This window comes from Ictalurus furcatus, chromosome 24, assembly GCF_023375685.1.
Source record: "Ictalurus furcatus strain D&B chromosome 24, Billie_1.0, whole genome shotgun sequence".
NCBI classification, from domain to species: Eukaryota; Metazoa; Chordata; class Actinopteri; order Siluriformes; family Ictaluridae; genus Ictalurus; species Ictalurus furcatus.
The window spans coordinates 3,565,012-3,584,992 of NC_071278.1; the positions used below are offsets into that span (position 1 = coordinate 3,565,012).

Below are 19,981 nucleotides of genomic sequence, written 5' to 3' on the forward strand. Positions count from 1 at the left end.
AAAATAAATACACCCCCCCCCCCAAACTGGGTTCTCCAGTTTCCTCCCAACTCTTACAAACATGTCATTAGGTGTACTGACTGCTCCAAATTGCATCTGAGCAGTGAAAGACATTCTCAAAAAGATCACGGAAGACGTTCAGCGCTAGTGTTAAGGGTTGAAATGGTTATCCAGTTCAGTGCATAAGATTTCTGGAAGAAACAAATATTAAATTAACAAAACATCAACATCACGGCTGAGAAGATCCAAAAGCTGCGTAGTTTTGAGGCAGTTATAGAAGCAAAAATAGATGATAAATATTTAGGAATATTTATATCACATATTTGTGTAATATCACACCGCAAACGTTTACTCTCTGTGCCTGAAACGGTGACATTCTTTCTTCCTGTTTTATATTATATAGAATTATATAGAACTGTCTTATACTAATACTAATATACTGTCTGTAAGTAGTCATAGGATGTGCATTAAAAGTGCAGAAGTCAAATCATTCAGCGTGACATGACTCAAAAGTAGATATAAAAAGTCTACACACACACTATATATATATATATATATATATATATATATAGTAATAAACATTTTACCTGGTTGCTTAAGTGTGTTCAGAATGAACCAATCACATTCGATCTCATGTTCAAAAGTAATTATCATACAGCTGTCATCAATGAAGTTGTTCTGATTAGCCACAAATAAAGACCAGCTGTTTCTGTAGGTCTTCACATCATCTTGGATTCATCCGACTGCTGAAGCTATGGTCTTACAAAGAGTTTACAAATCATGCACGGTATCTCACTGGTTGAAAGATATCGACCAGGAGAGGGGTATAAAAGAATTTCCAAAACCATGGCGCACTGTGAAGGCCGTCGTCAACAAGCGTGGAAAATGGAGCACCACAATGACATCACCAAGAACAGGACGTCCCTCCAAAATTGACAAAAGGGCGAGACAAAATCTTACCAGGGAGGCTGCCGAGACACCAACTGAAACATTAAATGAGCTGCAGGAATACCTGAGAAGTACTGATTAGTCTTTACACGTGACAACAATCTCTTGTATTTTTCACGTGTCTAGGCTAAGGGGTAGGGGGGCCTAGACGGAAGCCCTTTCTCAGAAAAAACGCCCAAGCCCAAAATAAATCACCCCAAAACATGTGTCAAAATGTGTTATGGTCTGATGAGACCAGATCCAAAAGGTATAATAATTACATAATCCCAAAAGGTTTGTTTGGTGCAAATAAAGCACATCACCAAAGGTACACCATCCCCGCGGTGAAGCACGGTGGTGGCAGCATCATGCTTTAGGTCTGCTTTTCTTCAGGCTTTTATGACGGTGGAGGGAATCATGAATGGATACAAATACCAGTCAATTTTAGTGCAAAACCTTCAGGTGTCTGCGATTAAAGCTGAAGGTGAGAAGGAATTTCACCTTTCAGTATGACAACGACCCAAAGCATACATCCACATCGACATAGGGATGGCTTACCCAAAAGAATATCGGTGTTTTTGAATGGCCTAGCCAGAGTCCAGACCTGAACAATCTATGCAGTGACCTGAAGAGGGCTGTGCACAGGACATGCCCTTACAATTTGACAGATCTAGAATGTTTTTTTCAAGAAATATTGGCAAGCCAAGATGTGCCATGTTGATAGACTGAATGGTGTAATAAAATCAAAAGGTGCTTCCACAAAGTATTCATTTAGGGGTGTGCACACTTATGCAACTAGACTCTAATGTGTCTATGTTGACATGACTCTGTGTGTAAAGTGTCTATGTTGATATGACTCTATATACAGTGTCTATGTACATCTTTTTGTAATGTGTCTATATGTAAGGTTTTAAATGAATGCAACTTTTGTATATGTCGAATGTGTTTACTCCAGTTTCAGGATATTTCATTTTTTTTTGTCAAATAAACCTTTCTTAATATTATGTTCTAGGAATAAGAAGATAAAAGTGCATGGTTGTTCTCAGAATTCAATTATTTTTCACTTCTAATAATAATAATAATAATAATAATAATAATAATAATAATAATAATAATAATAATAATAATAATAATCTATTGTCTAGGACGCACGGTGGCTTAGTGGTTAGCACGTCTGTCTAACACCACCAGGGTCGGGGGTTCAATTCGCCACCCTGTGTGCACAGAGTTTGCATGTTCTGCCCGTGCTGCAGAGGTTTCCTACAGGTTCTCTGGTTTCCTCCCCCAGTCCAAAGACATGCATGGTAGGCTGATTGGCATGTTCTGTTGGCTTGTAGTGTATGAATGGGTGTGTGAAAGTGTATGAGATTGCGCCTTGTGCCCCATGCTCCCTGGGATAGGCTCCAGGTTCTCCACGACCTTGTATAAACAGTATAGAAAATGAATGGATGTTTACTTTATTATCATAGAAACACATAAAAAATATAAACCAGCTTATTTCAGTTATTAAATAGATGCCATTTATAAAAATAAGACGGGTAAAGTTATTATTGACTTGTTTTTTTTATATAAAAAATATTTTCTGAATATTAAATTAGTTTGCTATTCCATTAAGAACAACAGAAACTATTATTAGTAATACTAGTACTACCACTACTAATAATAATTAAACATTTTTTTTTTATTTCCATAAGCTTTCATATGCATGTTTTATTTATTTTATTACGTTTTTAAAAACTGCAAAGCGACATGCATGATATAAAACCATGCTGATGTAAATAAATAAAAAATAATAATGATATATTTATAAATAAATCTATCATTTATTTATTTATTTATTTATTTATTTCAGCTGTCAGCATCGACCCTTACGCTCGGCATGCGTATGACGTCATCGACGTCTCGAGCTGTTTGTTCTGGATTGTGGGAAAAGAAAAGAGCGCGCGCACCTTGACAACCCGATAAATAAGGTAACATATTTAAAAAAAAACACACACCAACACCACAAACATTTGCTTATCGTTACCGGCATGTTCGCGCGCGGGGAAAAAAAGAGCAGACAGATAGCGGTCTCGTTTTTTAAAAATATTTTTTAGCGCACTTTTATCGAGCGTCTCGGTCAGTATCGGAGTCGTCGTCGACTCTCGCGTGAGCGGCGAAAAGGGAGCGCGAGGAGACCGGAGGGAGGCCCTGCAGAGACTAACGAGCTCCGTTAACGTCAGCGGAGAGCTGCGAGTGTGTGTGAAGCGGCGCTTCTTGCTATACTAGCCGCGCATCGGGATAGCAGGAGTGTACTCCATTCAGCATCTCAGCCTAGCCTGTTATGGCTAGGTTGTTTATTAGCTAGCGCGGCTAAGCTAGCTGCCATACAACCCTAGGCCATTTTCTCATAGGTACGTTTGCGCAACCTGCGTGAAAGCAAGCTACGCTGTTTGCGTTGCGTAATCTGCGCCCGTCTGAGCGCTCGGTGCATACGAAAGCGCGCGGGTTTCTTTTCGGGAATGTGAGCTACGCTACGCAATATATTTCTACAATAATCGCGTAGGCTCGTGTTTTATCTAAACGAAGCGCCATCTTTCTAAGAATAGCATCTTCTTTGCATTTCTGAAACGTTTCGCACCAAAACCGTACTGAATACCTATGTACTAAACTAAACAGCGACACTATTAGGATGTCAACACGGTTCATACGCCACAGCGTACGTACTTCGTAGTATGCAGTCAGGCTGAATCCTAAATAACGACACACTCCCTGTTTAAGTGCACTAATGTCGCGTACTCTCTAAGTGTTTATATGTTGTATCTACGTCCCTTCCTAGTGCCCTAGGTGTCCATTTGGGATTCGGCCACCCTAAGCCGTGTCAAAACGTAGCCGGTTAAGCTAACGTTAGTTAGCTCGGCGAAAAAATAAGTACAGCGCAGACATTACTGCCGCTTTTTTTGTCGACGCGTTATTCTTATTAGTGTTTTAACTGCGTTTTATGTTTGGCTTTGAATTAAATATCGAACACAGATATTGAGTATGCGTGTATGCCATTGACCACAAGTGCTAACTGGGCGCTTGAGAATAAGAGGACTCCGAGGCTGTAACGCAGCGGTCGCCATTTTGTGCGCTACCCGGAGGAGCAGAGAGAGAGAATAACGTTTTCAGTTTAACAGGCGGAAGTATAATTGTAAGAAAGTGCCTCACGGATAAATTTGTTTTCACTCCAGACATGTGATGGTGTTATCTTTTTTATTTATTTATTTTTAAAAAGCGTTTTCTTTTCAAACTTGCTCCGCTTGTTTCGTGCTAGCATGTTTTGCTAGCTAGCAGTCTCCCAGGGCTTTATTTGGGTTATTTTTTTCTCCTCGTTGCTGTTAGCTGTAATCAGGAGTGTCTGCATTTGTTATTTTGCAAAATGTATGTATTTATATTTGTTAGAAGGAGTCGGTAGCGTTTCCTAAACCTTTCCTATGACGTTTACACAGTGAAAGAAATGCGTTGTTTTTGTTTTGTCCACTAAAACCCAGTGAGACTCATCTTAGACCCCGTTACAGACGTCACTTTTGGACACAGCATCCCTTCTGAGAGGGGTTTATTTTTGGTTTGTTTTACAGTATAAAACAACAAAACTGAAATCGAAAGTATTTGAAAGTCTTCAGCTTGATTTACTGTCCGTCCTTGTGTGCTTTTCTCATGTTAGACTCTGTTTATTTATCAGTTTGTGAAGAGTTTAAAGGGGTGTGTGTGTGTGTGTTGCTGCTGTTATCTCAAGCAAACTTTATTCATCTGCAAGTATAAACTAATTATAAACGTGTATGTTCCCGGGTTCAGTTTAGATTAGACGCTGAAGTTTTTACTGTAAGGAGCTGTTTCTTTAATGTTCAAGGAAGGAGTCTCCAGTGTCAGTGCTTTGAAACGGTCAGGAAGGTTTTCCACCCCAGGAAAGTCTTCACGATAGGCGCTTTGCTGTTTCTCGGTATCATGAATAAGCTGCGTTTTTGTTTTTATTTTTATTTTAGTTAACTTTAAGTGAGGCTGGTGAGGGGGTGACTGTTTTATAGCTGCTATAACGTGAGAAATATCCGGAACGATCTCGTTTTGACTCTACTTGGATGAGGCGACGTGGTGTTTTGGGAAAATAATCAACTTCTCGGTGGTAACACAGACGCCGCTTCATCACACCGCTCGGTCGTGGATTAATTTCCTGTAATAGCGCACCCCCGAGTGGTGTCCTCCTTACAGACTGACTACGTTTACATGGACAGCAGTAATCTGATTATTGTTCTTATTCTATTAAGGCAATATTCCGATTAAGGTGTTCACATGAGTCGCTTTTAGAATATTCCTTTCATATTCCTATTTTACATGTTATAGAACATAGATGGATTGACATCACACGTCATTACGTCACCGCGTCACGCCGTCCACCGTTCCCTCCAGAATTTCACGTATCGACATAGGGTTCGTCTTTGTTATGGTACCGTATACAGTTTTGGGTGTTTTCATGTTTAATTTTATGAAAGCTTCAAGTGCAGACGACTGCTTGAAGCCGTGGGCTGCGTCCCAAACCGCGTACTTACCATCTATATAGTAGCTGAAATACGTGTATTTCTCCTGTGAGTATGCGGTTTCGGCCATGTTCCGTTTGCCGTCAAACGGTCGAGCGCTGCCGTGTGTGTACGTGTCCGGTCGCAAAATGCAGCGAGAACTCCCACACGACGTTAATAGTGTGATTAAGGTGTGTACATGTCTGTAATGCGACTAAAACAGGAATACTCCACACATCTTAATTTGATTTGTGATTACCTCGAGTGTTTGTGTTTATTCATCAGTAATCGCTGTTTACATGCTAGTTTCTTAATCAGAGTATTAATGGGGTTAATATCGGATTATTGTTGTCCATGTAGACGTACTGACTGACCAGCAAAGCCAATTATACGCATTTCAGTCTTCGATCGAGCGCAAATCGAGCTCGTCCTTAAGAGCAATCACGTTCTTATCTCGTTATTCCGTGTAGCTGTGTTTTGTTTTGTTTCCCACGGCGCTGTTAACAGACGACGTGAGTTACACCCGAGAGCAAAGATGACGTTGATTCGCTTCTTGTTTCAAGTGATCAGCGAGATAGTTTCATTTCACCGTTTCTCTCATTTCTTGTCGGGCGACGAGAGATTTTCTTATTTGCTTGTTACGTTTGATCGTGTTTAACGCGGAAGCGCTTCGTATAGACGTGTAGTCGCGTCACGTAAAAAGTCGCTTCGAACCAAAACGAGTGCCGTGAAAGGTGTAAATTTGAAAGCCGAGCAGAGTAAAGGAACTCGTTTGTTAATCGTCAGTACTAGACTCGTGCGTGATTCGACGCTCGGTAACATTCCGTACGGGATGAACGCCTGTGTGCGTGGAATCACGACACGTACGGACGGTGACGGGTTACGTGTCGTCGTCGGCTGTGTTGGATTTCTTTCCCGCGTGAGTTAGTGGTTAAAATCGATGCTTGTGTCATCTTTGTGGAAGTTCAGGTGCACTCGGGTGTTTTTAGGTGTGCGTTCACTTCACGTATGCGATGTTCGGTTTGTTTGAACGAAGCCCTGATGGCTTCTCCCGCTCAGTGCGGTTCTTTACGCAGGTCAGAACCAGAGTTTCCGATAAGAAATTAGCGTGTCCGGGATTGATAAAGGGGGGAGAGAAATTCGGTCGTCTCATCCCGGTGTTTATTTTGCACTGTAGCGTTTTGGACTATGTGTAGTACATGCGATTGTCGGGACGGGGGCGTGGTCGAGTGTCAGCTGTGGACTGAGAGGAGGCGGGTCGAATCGGCAAGTAACGCGTGATTCTGACCCGTGTCGCGTTAGCCCGGGTTTACTCGTGTGTGTAGTTGAATGATTTGAATAATGCGAGCAAATCCCGTTATTTAACCTTATTTAGGAGCGCAATTGCAAACGTACTTTGTCTTGCGTATGTCTACTTCGTGTCAATATTTTTACCAGACCTCGTGTCCGACAATTTTTTAGTTTAACCAGACATTTTTAACATTTAGCGGTCAAAACCCGGTATTTACCAGATAACTGAAGCTCTGCCCTTACGCCGAATGTAGCTATAGCCTCAGAGCTTGCTACCATTTCTTTGCTACACAGTCTGGCGATGATTACGTGGTCGTCTGGATTTCGCAGGATTTTTTTTTGTGATTGTTGCGGCCAAAAATGCCCAATTTTGCTGCGGTATTTAAAATGTATATTTTCGATTGTGCAATGTAACATGCCGAGTTTTATGTCCGTTTCTTATTTTGTGGAAATATTACTCGAATTGGTGAAATTGCGGTTGCATGAAATAGTTTTTCGCAGTGATGGTTCTCGCTGAAGAAGGAGACCTTTCAGCTGTACTCACGTTCGACGCACGTGAATCGAAGATCGCTTTGGATGAACGCGCGTCATGATGACGTCAAACGACGCGTCTGCCTAAATCTGAGGAAAATCTGCTGTAATTCTTATTTTTTTAAAAAATCACGAGCTCCTCCGATATTGCGGCGTTTGCTCGATTTTGCGTAAAATCCTGGACGGACAGAACGTTAAGCGATTACTTGGTTGCCGTCTGCCATGCTTCAGCTCACGTTCACGCTACAGATATGAAACGCGGTCACGTTGGTTAGTGACGGGAAGTCCGGATCGTTTTACAGACTCGGATCTTTGAATCTCGTTCAGCAAAATGAACAACCCCCCCCCTTTAGAGACAAAAATGATTGATTAATTGCTCAGCTGGGTTTTCAGCCTACGCAGTCTCTTAGTTCACTTCACCTCCCGATCCGAGTCGTTCTTTCTTTTCACGTCACATTTGTCACGTCTGTTCCCCGGAAACAGATTCGCTTTGTTTATGTTTATTGAATTTAAGTGAACGAAGGAGTTGTTACACGTATGTTTTCAGCACGTTACGCTCCTCAGCCAATGTTGTTGTTTTCTTTATTTAATTTTATTTTATATTTTTGTTTGTTTGTTCATTAAGAACGAACCAAACCGCGAACGATGAGGATTTCACTCTGTTAGCTCTGCAGACGTACTAATGGGTGTGAAATCACTCCGAGTATATGACGTGCTGCTTTTTTAAACTTCTCAGATTGAACATGATGTTCTTTTAAATAGACGCAGATCGTGTTTGTAGGCCAGGGCGTGTCCTGTCGATCAGTGCCGTGCCGTGGCGTGCTTTGGACGGAGAGTGACAGTGTGACGGTATCTGATATACAAGGTGTCCTTGGCTTGTAAACTGGGAATCCGCCCTCGTAGAGCCGGGACTTCTTGATGAACCGCACTACAAACGTTTTTAGCTGTTTGTGGTCGAAGTGCAACCCGTGTGTGTGTGTGTGTGTGTTTGTGAGAGAGAGAGAGGGAGCGCGTGTGCCTTTTCTACTCATCACAGGCGGCTATGTACATAACTGCTAGCTGAGCAAAGTGCATGCAGATTGTAGGAGGTGATGATCAGGTGCCTGCGCGGGATAAAAACAGGCGGTAGTACACACAGTCTGAGACTTTGTACACTTTATCCCATAATTCCACTTGGCTCGATTAGCATTATATTAGCGGCAGGATTACAGTAGGGTTTATTTTTTTGCCATGTCTTCAGTTTTTTCTCCTTGAGCGGGGGGGGACGGACGGAGCAGTTCAATGATTCGGCTGTCAGTACTGAGATTTCACCGATTTTCCTCAGTTACTAATACATCCTTAATGTCCAGGTAGTGAAGTGCAGCAGGATCTGATTCAGAACGTATCTGAAAGTAGCACGTGTATGGTCACATTTTTACAAATAAAGAGTAATTCCTTGAGTGAGGTTTTGCTCTTTATATTATTTCCAAAAATTTAACTCGGTTATTCGAGCACGTCTGAGAACCAGATTAGTTTAGCCGGATTGGATCGGGTTGTCTGAGAGAGACCCGGAAGTCGGTTTGTTTGTTTTTGTTCATTTTTCCTGCACAATGTAGCACGGCTTCGTTTCCTGACCCTGGTCCTGAAGAACCTGTTCATTTCCACTAATTGCTTTAATCAGTAAACAGAATTCTTGCTAAGATTTCGTTCCACACTCTTTATGTAGAGTTGTAGCACTTGAAGCGGGGGAAAAGAAGTCTTCGTTTCTTAATCCACTCCGATCAAAGAGAAACTATGCGTCTCAGTGTTTTATATATTTAATAAAAGAAAAAAAGGGTGCTACACGAGAACACATCACGTCGGATAATGATCAGCGGGGAAATGTGTTAAGTTGTTGAAACACTTAGCGTGTGAATGAGCGAGTAGTCATAATTCATACGTGACACCTTTCCAAAGCCCAAGGACACTTCAGGAAGATAATCTGATTTGTCGTGTACTGAATGTATCACACTGACAATGTTTCTTTCTCTCTCTCTATCTCTCTCTCATGTTTACAGTAGCGGTCTCCTGATCGGGCGCGTGTGTGAGAGAGCGAGAGCAAGAGAGAGAGAGAGATATCGTCCCCTCGTCCTCCCTCCGATCGGCTGACGTTTCTCTAGTCGCGGTCGAGAGCAGCTCCTCTGCCGAGTGCTGCGGGGGATCATGAGCTCACTCAGATAGGGAGGGGAGGGACTCCTGACCTAAGCATGTAAGTCTTTCTTTGTGTTTTGTTGTACGCAGACATGACTCTCGCTGTAAATAATCACACCGTAAAGCTATAAAATGCCACATCCTGGTTATCCTGCACCTGTGTTCTGTGGTAAAGCGCCCACACTGCAGCAGATTCAAACCGATTTAGCGACAGACCAAAAATCCCACGTCCTCAATCCTCCGGGGTCGAGGTCGGAGGTCTTGGAGAGCGTAGTTTGTAGGGCTGGGCGATACGACGACGTGATGTCGGTTTCGTGATAAAATCGTGTCGTAACGCGGCTCCTTTCTTTTAAGGGATCGTCGACACGGTGAAGTTTTAACCTTTATCGTTTTGTCATGGTTACGAACTGACGATGGGAGGCAGGTCAGCTGATGGTTTTTTTATTTAAGTTTGTTAAGTCTTGATATTCCGAAATGAAATAAGCGCTGCACGCTAGTGACGACTCGCTCAAATGAAATGAAAGGACAGACATGCACCTGAATATATCGTGGTTTATAAATGTTTCATTAAACTAAGTAAACTCTGGCTACGTTCACATTCACTTCAGATTATGTTTAAGGTCTGTATTCGGGTTGCAGCCGCATTCCGAATACGATGTTTATATACATACATGCATGAGAGTATTCCTAGATGTATACTAGTATACTCAGATGCGTATGGGCATCTGAGTATTCCTGCGTACATGGTTGATGCGAGTACGCCTGAGTTGCCGTTCCTAAATACCTAGCCTACAGCTAAGCATCAGTTAGCACCCACAATTCCTTGCGGACTGAGCGTGCACGTACGTCTCCTTCCAGTGGATTTTCTGAACGAGGTGTTCATATACGACAGATTTCCCGGTGGGAATTAGAATTTGGGGAGTCAGAATATTGTCTTAATCTGAATCGGGTTTAGATGACTCTGACTCTACGTGACTCTGACTCTACGTGACTCTGATTAAGGCGAGACACGGCGGGTATACCGGTCAATTTTCAGATCTGGGTACGTTTTGCTTCTATAACACGTCCTATTGAACACCGATACCCTAAAAACGAGAAAAGTTCACATGATGATGTTTATTTTTAGTCATTTGGTGTTTTTACGTCCGCCGATTTCACACACACTTTGTCCAAGGGAAGGTTAGCGTTTTTCAACCAGACGCATCTCGGCGATCGCTCTTGTTTGGTATCATCGGCAAGCTCGTTTCCTCTAGCGCCATGGCATCTGGTCTAAACACGGTAGTTTCTTTTCTAGAGCTCATTAACCGTGAGAAACTACAGGCTGATCTAAACCAGGAGACGTGATAAAATATGATTCTTTGTACTTTTTTTTTTTTTTTTTTTAATATTTAAAAAAATGTATTTTATTTTATAATAAATAAACAACACCGAAAAGGAGACCACTATAAGCTACTTACGTATGTAGACGAAGCCATCCGAGAGTTCGTACGTGGTTTATTTTTTCAAGCTGTGAGGCTTCAGAAAACATGCCGTCGTTTCCAGGAAGAGAACATAATGAGCATCGACTCTCCCTGGTTTTTGTGGTGCATTGTGGGATTTTATTTTTTTTTTAGAGAGCGATCGTTCCAGTTAGTGTACTGGAAGGATTTTGTGCTCAAGACATCCCTGATCAGCGCCCTGATTACTGGTCTAGATACTTGTTCGATCTTGGCGCTACCAGGGTAACCATAGCAACCAAAAGTAAACTAGAGGAAGAAATGCCCACTAAACGCCACCAGCGTTGCGTAAATCCGGGCGATACGTCGATATAATACCGAGATCGTATGATAAATGATGTTACAATACTTTTGGATATCTTGCACATGTTTTAAATGATTACAAACCGACAGGAAGCAGCTGATGTGAGTCTACAGGAAGGAATGCTTGAAGGTAAAAAAGCACAGGGTTTTTCCACCTTTAGTGTCGGGGCTGTATACGTGTGTCACTCCCATCAATTTGTTTCTAATTTGCATCAAGTGAAGCTTCTAAACTTTTTTTCTTTTTTTTCTTCTCCTGTCGCTGTGGATCGTCAGTGTGCGCTCTTTGTGATCGGGTGAAATCTTTACACGGCACCGAACTCTCACAAGGTTGCGTAATGGTCATTCTTCACCTTTACAGCCTGCAAAAAGACTGAGAAACTCACCTCCTTAATTGTGAATGCTGGATAGTGACGTGTTCCAGGTATAACGTCTGTAGGAACGTCTCGAACATGTTCCTGAATCAGCAAAAGCTGGATAGAAACCCTTTTATTCCTTACTGGCCCGTAGAGGGTGCTGAATGTTTTGCGGAGGCTGTCGGTCACATGCTGGGTTTTTCCCCCCACGTGTTCCTGTGTTGAATTGAAAGGACGGTTTGTGATGGAAGACTACACTGGACCTGTGAGAAACCTAAACACACACACACGCACCTTTTCATCAGCTGAAATGTAATAAAATTGTACACTCGACTATAACGAGAGTCGTTTTGTCCTATTCGGATGCGATACGACTTCCTGTTGCCAGACGACATCTGCGTCTCTACGATGTACGCGTAGTCGTCACGCCGGTCGAGTTGCGCTTGATCATTGGTAGCGTGTACGTTCATTGGTAACGTGTACGTAACAATACCCGTGCTAGGAATTCAGTCGTTTCCCTCGCGTCGCTTCTCCAACACGTCCTTGTTTTTTAAACTCTGACTCGAGCGGCATCCGAATATCCCTTCTACCCTACCATACAGTACAGCAGTACGCCAAAGGAGTAGTATGTCCGAATTAGTAGTACGGAAGCAATGGACACTGCGCTATCCCAAAATGCAACGGGACTGGCGTGGAAGAGCTGTCTGAATCAGAATCAGAAGTGGTGGAAGGCAGTGTGTCGGCCGTTTTTAAAAGTGTACGTGCAAGGTATTAAACGTTGTTCCTTGTGGATAAACCGCACTTGTTTAACAACACCTGAGTAAATTGTTAACTTGCTGAAGGTTTTAACAAGAATCTGGCGGGCTCTTTAAGTATTTGCGGTTTTGGTGACGTCGTAGGACAATTCCAACATGGCGGATGTCGGGATTGTATTCGTATCTCACACACGTACTGATCAGTACGTACTGACGTATCAACGGCCGAGCAGTAGGTACTGAATCGAATGCGGTACGTCCCGTCACGGTACGTGATTTCAGACGCGACCTTGGTTTGGTTTGGTTTGGTTTTGTTTATGGCGGGAAACAACGGAAAAGAGCGAGCACTTCCCGGAGAGTGTTTTCGTCAACATGGACAAGATAGGGGTGTGTATATGTATATTTACATATATATCGCAGTGCTGTCGAATTCTCGATTCTGATTGGCTGACAGACGTTCTGAGGTGTGCAATTGTATATTTTTTTTTAGTAAACGTACAGCAGTAGTTCCAGTCGGGTCTCGAACGCATTACGGTTCCGTATCACTTCGCCGAGTTAACTGACATAACGCGAAAGTTAGGCTACTGTCTGCCACAGCGCACACAGCTAACCACAAACAACATGACGGAAAACTACGATTTCCCAGAATTAAGTAAGGAATAATTGACTCCGGTCTGTTGATTTATTAGAAGATTATAACTGCGCGATCTGAGGTGTACGTCGTGGCCGCATTGCCACCTCGACGTGTGCGTTATTTTCTAATCATTCAACGGACCGGAGTCAATTATTCCTTACTTATATTAACATGACCCGGGTTTATTTCTAGAGGGCATAAAAAAAGTCAAACGAAAATCCCAGAAGAAGCGGTGATCACATTACACCACCTCCTTGTGTATTTTGCCGCTGAAGATGTTCCATGACTCACAACCTGCTCATCAAAAGAACGCTGCGTGTTTACTCACTCAGACGAGACATGCGCTTGACTCCATACGCGGGTGGTACCGCGGATTACCTCCGGCCTGGACGCGGGGTGGGGGGGTGGGGGGGTGGGGTGGGTTGAGGTCAAGTGCCTTGTACGAGACAACATCATGCTGCTTACTCGCTCATGCTCTTGTTAGTGTGACACAAAATCCCCGGTCCTGGTTCTGTTCGGATGGGATTAGTCTTCTTTTTTGTACCAATGTGTCAGTTTGGATGTACTGGGGTTATTAATTAAAAGTTGAAAAAATAAAAACTGGATTGAACTGAAATGTATATTTACGTTACACCATGACGATGTAATCCTGTATGAATTATGCGCTGGATTAGTTTTACATGCCGAGGCGAGCTCGGGTAATTATTTCTGTTGCATTTTCTGGAATTTCAGGCCCCGCCCACATGTGTACACAGCCAGTCAAAAGTTTAGACACACTCATTCATTTTTGTTCTTTATTTCTCTACATTTTATAATAATGATGATGGTCATCAAAACTCTGGAGTAACACACATGGAACTGTGGGAATTATGCTGTGATTAAAAAATCCAAAATAAATCTAAATAATTTAATATTTTAGCATCTTCAAAGTAGACGCCATTTTCACCTAGAGTTTCCAGAAATGTATTTTTGGCGTTTTCTCACCCGATTTCTTGAGGAATTTCCCTGAGGTGCTTTTTAATCAGGATTAAAGGAGTTCCCACCGACGCCGGACTCTTATCGGCTGCTTTTCGGAATATCTCGCTCAGTCGTCCGTTTAAATAAATATTGTTTTCTAAATAAATTGTTAGTTTTCTAATGAAAGAAATGAATAGGTCGGCACGATTATATTTTTGTCTACAACATCGATATTAAAAATTTAATCATACACCTTCAGATCAAAAGCTTTTTAAGATCATTTCAGTGAAGTGTCTACAGGTCAAGGGTCTGGGCGGCTGTGGATCAGGTGGTAGAGCGGGTTGTCCACTAATCGTAGGGTCGGGGTTCGATTCCCGGCCCACGTGACTCCACATGCCAAAGTGTCATTGGGCAAGACACTGAACCCCAAGTTGCTCTCTCTCTCTCTCTCTCTCTCTCTCTATATATATATATATATGAGAGAGAGAGAGAGAGAATGTCCCATCCACAAAAAAAGAACCTTTCTAAAAGGGTGAATAATTATAAAACCCCATTTTCACTGACGAGGTGTCGTGACTCTGAGAGATGAGTTGGAATTTTGTGTGTAGGGCTGGGCGATATATCGTTATAATATCGATATAAATGGTACTGAATAGACGCTGTTGATTTGAGGTAATGTGATCATCTTTGGATTTGTTTTGTGTGTGTGGTCAGTATGATAATACAACGACAGGATAATGAGGCACTTAGCTATTCGAATAAGAGGTCAAGTATACTTACTTGTATGCAAATATATGCCAGGTGCAAAATAAATACAATGGACCATCAATCAGCGGATAATCATCGAGCAGAGATGTGAAACATTTGCAGGGAAGAGACAAAGAAACAAACAGTGCTATTTAGTATAGAAACCAACACTGAAAGAATTAAACGGATCACGTAGAATATATGCTTGCATTTCAGTGTCGTAAAAAAAAAGACATGATGTTATTAAACGAGTCGTGAAGTTCTCATCAGTTTTAAACTAGTATATGGCCCGACTTGAGGCTTTAGCTCATATGCACACACTTTAGTAGCAGTCTGGGTCATTTTGAATCTTGTGCTTTCAAAGGTTACTGTGTGTGTGTGTGTGTGTGTGTGTGTGTGTGTGTGTGTGTGTGTGTGTTGGCAGTAGGGATGTCACGATATCAAAAATCTAGTAGTCGGTACCGATACCACCAAAAGTACTCGGTACCAAAGTAGATACCACGGTGTGGTTTAAAAATAAAATTTAAAACTCTCCTGGAGGACAACATCCTCTGGCTGAGAGAGCGTGAGTGAGTGAGAGAGGGGGGATATTTTAGGTATCAAACACTGTATGACGATAACTAATAAAACAGTGTAGGCTACAAGTGCTAAGGTGCACTCCTAAACACACACCCACACATTATACTCTGAGTGCAAGCATTGGTTTAAATTCACTGATATGATGGCAGGCCAAAAAGATTTATTAACACCATGAACATGTGAATAATTATTAGTGACATTAGGCTACATTTAGCTGACAGGACACGGGCTGAATGGCGATGCATGGTGGACCATTAGGAGGTAGTTTATAACATTGCAATATGTTAGCGTCATTAACAAATAACTGTCTATCGCTAACATTACATGGAGCGTAACGTTAGCTGGTTTCACGGTAACGATGCCTAGCTGCCTCGAATAAACATAATACAGGACCGCCTTTCAGGTGCTTCGACAAATTCCAGGTGTTTCCTCGCTTTGTCTGAAATGAACCATCGCATCGGTTACACACCGGCTTCACAGCATCGATTCTATGTTTGTTGTCATCCGGCTTGAATGCGAAGTATTTCCATATTTAACTCCTATCACCTTTCCTCTCAACGAGTCGGGGCGGAGTAAAACTTGTCGCCATCTTCTGTAGTAGTTCCCGTGTGCTTGTAGGCGTTCTTCTTCTAAAACACTCACGCGTATTTGCTGCCCCCATCACTTCTGGAAGAATTGCAACCGCGGTACCTTCATTATTGACGGGACCTACGCTACTGCAGAAAAACAAGTACCGTCACGTTTTAAGAATGTCGCTATCGACTTGGTACCGGAGTACAGGTTCTCATGACATCCCTAGTGTATAGGCAGAAGGATTTATTAGCAGTGAGTTTATTTTATTTCGGGCCACTTATGCACGCTCTCACTAAGATGGTGGATGCTAGTAAAGAGCCAGGTTCCTAATAACCGTTTCGCATAAGAGCTTGTAATAATACAGCTGAAAAGGTTTAGCAGCTTGTCCACTCTTTTTCCTCGTGTATGTATCGCGTAAGCTTTTTTTCTTCTTCAGGTATCGACGTGTGCTCGGCAAGACAGTTTCGGACTCAAGTGCCATCAAGTCGTGGGTTTTATGTATCTTCAGCGGCTCCGGGCACGTGAATAAAAGCGTGAATCTCATTGGTCAGCCAGTTTTTAAAGCGACAGACAAAAAACAAACAAACACACACAGGGACTTCAAAAAAGCTTTCACGCCACATTGTTTACACGTGTGGGTGTGAACACTCCCGTTGACAGCCATTGATTTAGACATGTGGCGTAAATCAGACTGTCTAACACGCTGAAAAAATGTCCCGGCCTGTGTGAACCAGCCTTAACGGGTTTTTTTTTTTTTTTTTTTTAAATTTATTATTCTTAAATTTTATTGTTATTTTGTTGGTGTTTATTTTACTACTGTTTTGCAGACAGTTTGAAAGCTAAATTATGTATCGTGATGCGCATCGTGTATCGTAGAAACGTCCTTGAGTATCATGATATGATATATTTTTTGTCATATCCTTCAGCCCTATTTGCGCGTGTTTATAAACGTGCTTCGACTCGTCCGTTCATCGTGGCTGCTCACCAGGTCACTTCGTGTCATGTGATTTCTCATTATACGAAAATAATCCGAGCGCGTGCGGTGTGGCTGGGTGCAACGCAAAGTTTGGAGCGTGTCGTTCCTCTTATTTACCAACGGTTACAGTGTTTCCCTTTACTGACGAACGACGCGTTGCGCCTTCTAACGATTTACGGTTCGATTTAATGGCGTGGAACATCCGAGAGACGATAGTGTCTGTTCTCACTCACGTTATAGCTGTTATAAAAAAGATGTTCTCTCTCTTTAAAAAAAAAAAAACAACAACAACAACTCTGCTGTCATTTGACAGAAAAAGATGGAACTTGGTCCTGAAGACTTTCCTGGAACTGGAGACTCCTTCCATAAATGTTAATAAATATCTTTTAACGAAATGCGTCCTAGCATCAACTATGATGTTTTACTTGGCTAAATAACAATATTTATTATTATTATTATTTCTATTTATCTTATTTTTATTGTTTTATACTACATCTGATGTATAGGTGTTTGAATGGGTCGACTTGAATTTCCCCTTCAGGAGATCAATAAAGGTACATCTTATCTTATTCTTAGTCTTGGATTACGTACGAATCCCGGTGTATGAGCCGTTACTATAGAAACGGTAACATCCTAGAACAAGGGCATTAATATGGACCTTTTGACCGATCGGATCCGTGGTACAAGTATAACAAACGGATATCTGATGTATTTATTTTTCAGTCGAGTTATGGGCAAAACGTTCAGGCGTGTTAAAGTTTACTGAGCCGTATCGCGGTAACTTTGTGTAATAAACGCGTAGTTCGTGAGTCGAGCAGCTTGTTTGCACTGGGAGTCACGCGGGGTGTGTGTAGAGAGTAAATAAGAGTGTGTGTTTATATGCTGGCCCCTGATTGGTCGCTGTGTTTGTGAGGGATGTGCTGACGGACTGTAACGCCCTGGAGACTAAACATCAGGGGACGCTGAGGGCGACTGCGCCGCTGTGCCTGTGTGTGTGTGTGTGACTGCTGTGTCATCGCTGGATACATGTGTTCAGACGACAGATGGGAAGTGTCTGTGTGTGTGTGTGTGTGTGTGTGTGTGTGTGTGTGTGTGTGTGTGTGTTGTTCTGAGCAGATGGGAGGAGAGAAGAGTTTTTCAGTCTTCTTCATTACAGCAGGATTAGATGTTTTGAAGCAGATGAAAAGGCTTTGAGTGGATTATTTTTGTTGTGTTTTTTTTTTTTTTTTTTTTTCTTTTTCTTTTCTTTTTTCTCTTCCTGGTGTAATTCTTCTTATTCATTATCTCACCATCACCTGCTTCTGGTGCATGTGTGTGTGTGTACGCACTCCTCCAGCCAGGTTCTTGTTAGTTCTGGCTGCTCACATGATTAATGACCTCAGAAGTCTGCCGCTTCCTCAGACACAGTTATTTTCTTTCATGTCTTTCTGCCTACGACTCTTCCTGCTACAACCCAACCCCCAACTCTGTTTTGTCCTCCATCTACTCCTCTATAACCACACACGCACACACGCCAGTCGTCCCCAAATGGTAGCTTGTGTGTGTGTGTGTGTGTTGTTCCAGCTCCTCTTGAATCTCTCAGGATCCCGGCTGCCTCTTTGTCACTCCGGCAGCTGCTGTATTGTCCTGGGGGAAGTTGCATATGGCACGTGGACTCTGCCTCATTGCACCCTGGACCTTGGGGTGTGTGTGCGTGCGTGCGTGTGCACGCGTGTTCGTGCAAGATTCACAGAAGGTCACATGACGTGAAATCGGATACACTGTATCTCCTGAGCTCGTGGACATCGGATCTTTTTTGTTTTCTGAGGCGGAGCGAGGGCAAATGGCTGACGTGGACTGCAGATAGTGTCCGCTTTGCTTTAATGAGCGGTGGTTTGGGTTTGAGGTCAAAGGTCACAGTCTCCTCCCAGTCCAGTGGAGGCATTTGCCCAGTTGTGGTAAAGTAATTAGTCAGGCAGCTCCGGAGAACGGCGTTTTATGGGCCGTAGCGTGAAGCAGCGGGCGATACGCCGGTGTGACATCGCCTTGTTTATTTAGTGGAAATGGATCGTTATTTACCTGAATTATTTTGTAGAAATGAAAATCTAATTAATAAAGTCGCTTTTCTAGGACGATCGTTAAGCACTGTAACGCTCTCATTAAAAACAAAAGCAGCACGTAGAACAACGATGCACTTTTATGACACGTAAACAACGCACAATAATAAAAATTTAAAAAAGAGGTGGTTTTTATTTCTCAGCCTCTCATTGATTTTTTTTAATGAGTTCTAAAAAATGTTTTTCATACATGATTTAAAATGTATATGTTATGCATGTGCTCAGGGAAACAGCTGGATGGAAATATACTGCGAAAGTTTTTATTTGCTGAAACAAATGCGACTTTCTATCCATCAGAACCGACGGGAATCGCATGTGATGTCTATTTGGAATAAAATATAATGGGGAAGATCGTGAATAATGAATAGTCATGATTAAAGGTAAATATAAATTTTTTTTTTTTTTTTTTTTAATTAGATAAGTATACACAAGTCCATACAGGATTTCATGGAGTTTATTCGTAACTGATGCGGCCAAATGTTTAATAAAAAAATATTGCAGCCTAAAAGGAAGTTCTCGAAGTTTGTGACGCATTTATTTATTTATAAATGTAATTTTTTTTGGTAATTATATTTTTTTTTCCGGAAAACCACTTGAAATCGCGATCGTACGAAATTGTCCTGCGATGTTTGTTGGTAAACGCGACCTTTTTAGCTGTACTCCTGTTCGACCCACGTGACTTGAACAGGGCGTTGGCCGAACGCGTGTCGTGACGTCGTCACGTGACGCGTCTCGGCCCAAACCTGCAGAAAATCCACGGTAATTTATTAAAATCGCAAGTTTCTCCGAATATTACGGAGTTTCCTAGATTTTGTGTTAATTTCCGTTATCACAAAATCCTGGAGGGACTGAAGACGTTTAACTGGAAGTCATTTCATAAATACATGTAACTTGATTTGAATTAAATAATAACGTAAATTAATCACTCGATATATTGTTATACATTTTTATTCTAATTTATTTTTGGTATTTTTCAGAGATAGCAGTAACATACAAGTAGTTAATTAATCGTTAAATTATAAAAAGTGGTAATGAGTTGTGCTTTTTTAATTATTATTATTAT

General features: G+C 42.0%; 1 protein-coding gene across 3 annotated transcripts in view; it reads left to right on the top strand.

Annotated features, from left to right (window-relative positions):
- Positions 1-2,828: 2,828 nt before the first annotated feature.
- brd4 (bromodomain containing 4) overlaps positions 2,829-19,981 on the top strand; it is a 64,637-nt gene continuing 47,484 nt past the window's right edge. Inside the window, exons 1-2 of one of the 3 annotated variants that reach the window (XM_053613545.1) lie at positions 2,829-2,897; positions 9,317-9,507. The gene's annotated coding sequence lies outside the window, so the exon portion shown is untranslated. The other 2 variants (XM_053613546.1, XM_053613544.1) reach the window with 2 other exon arrangements.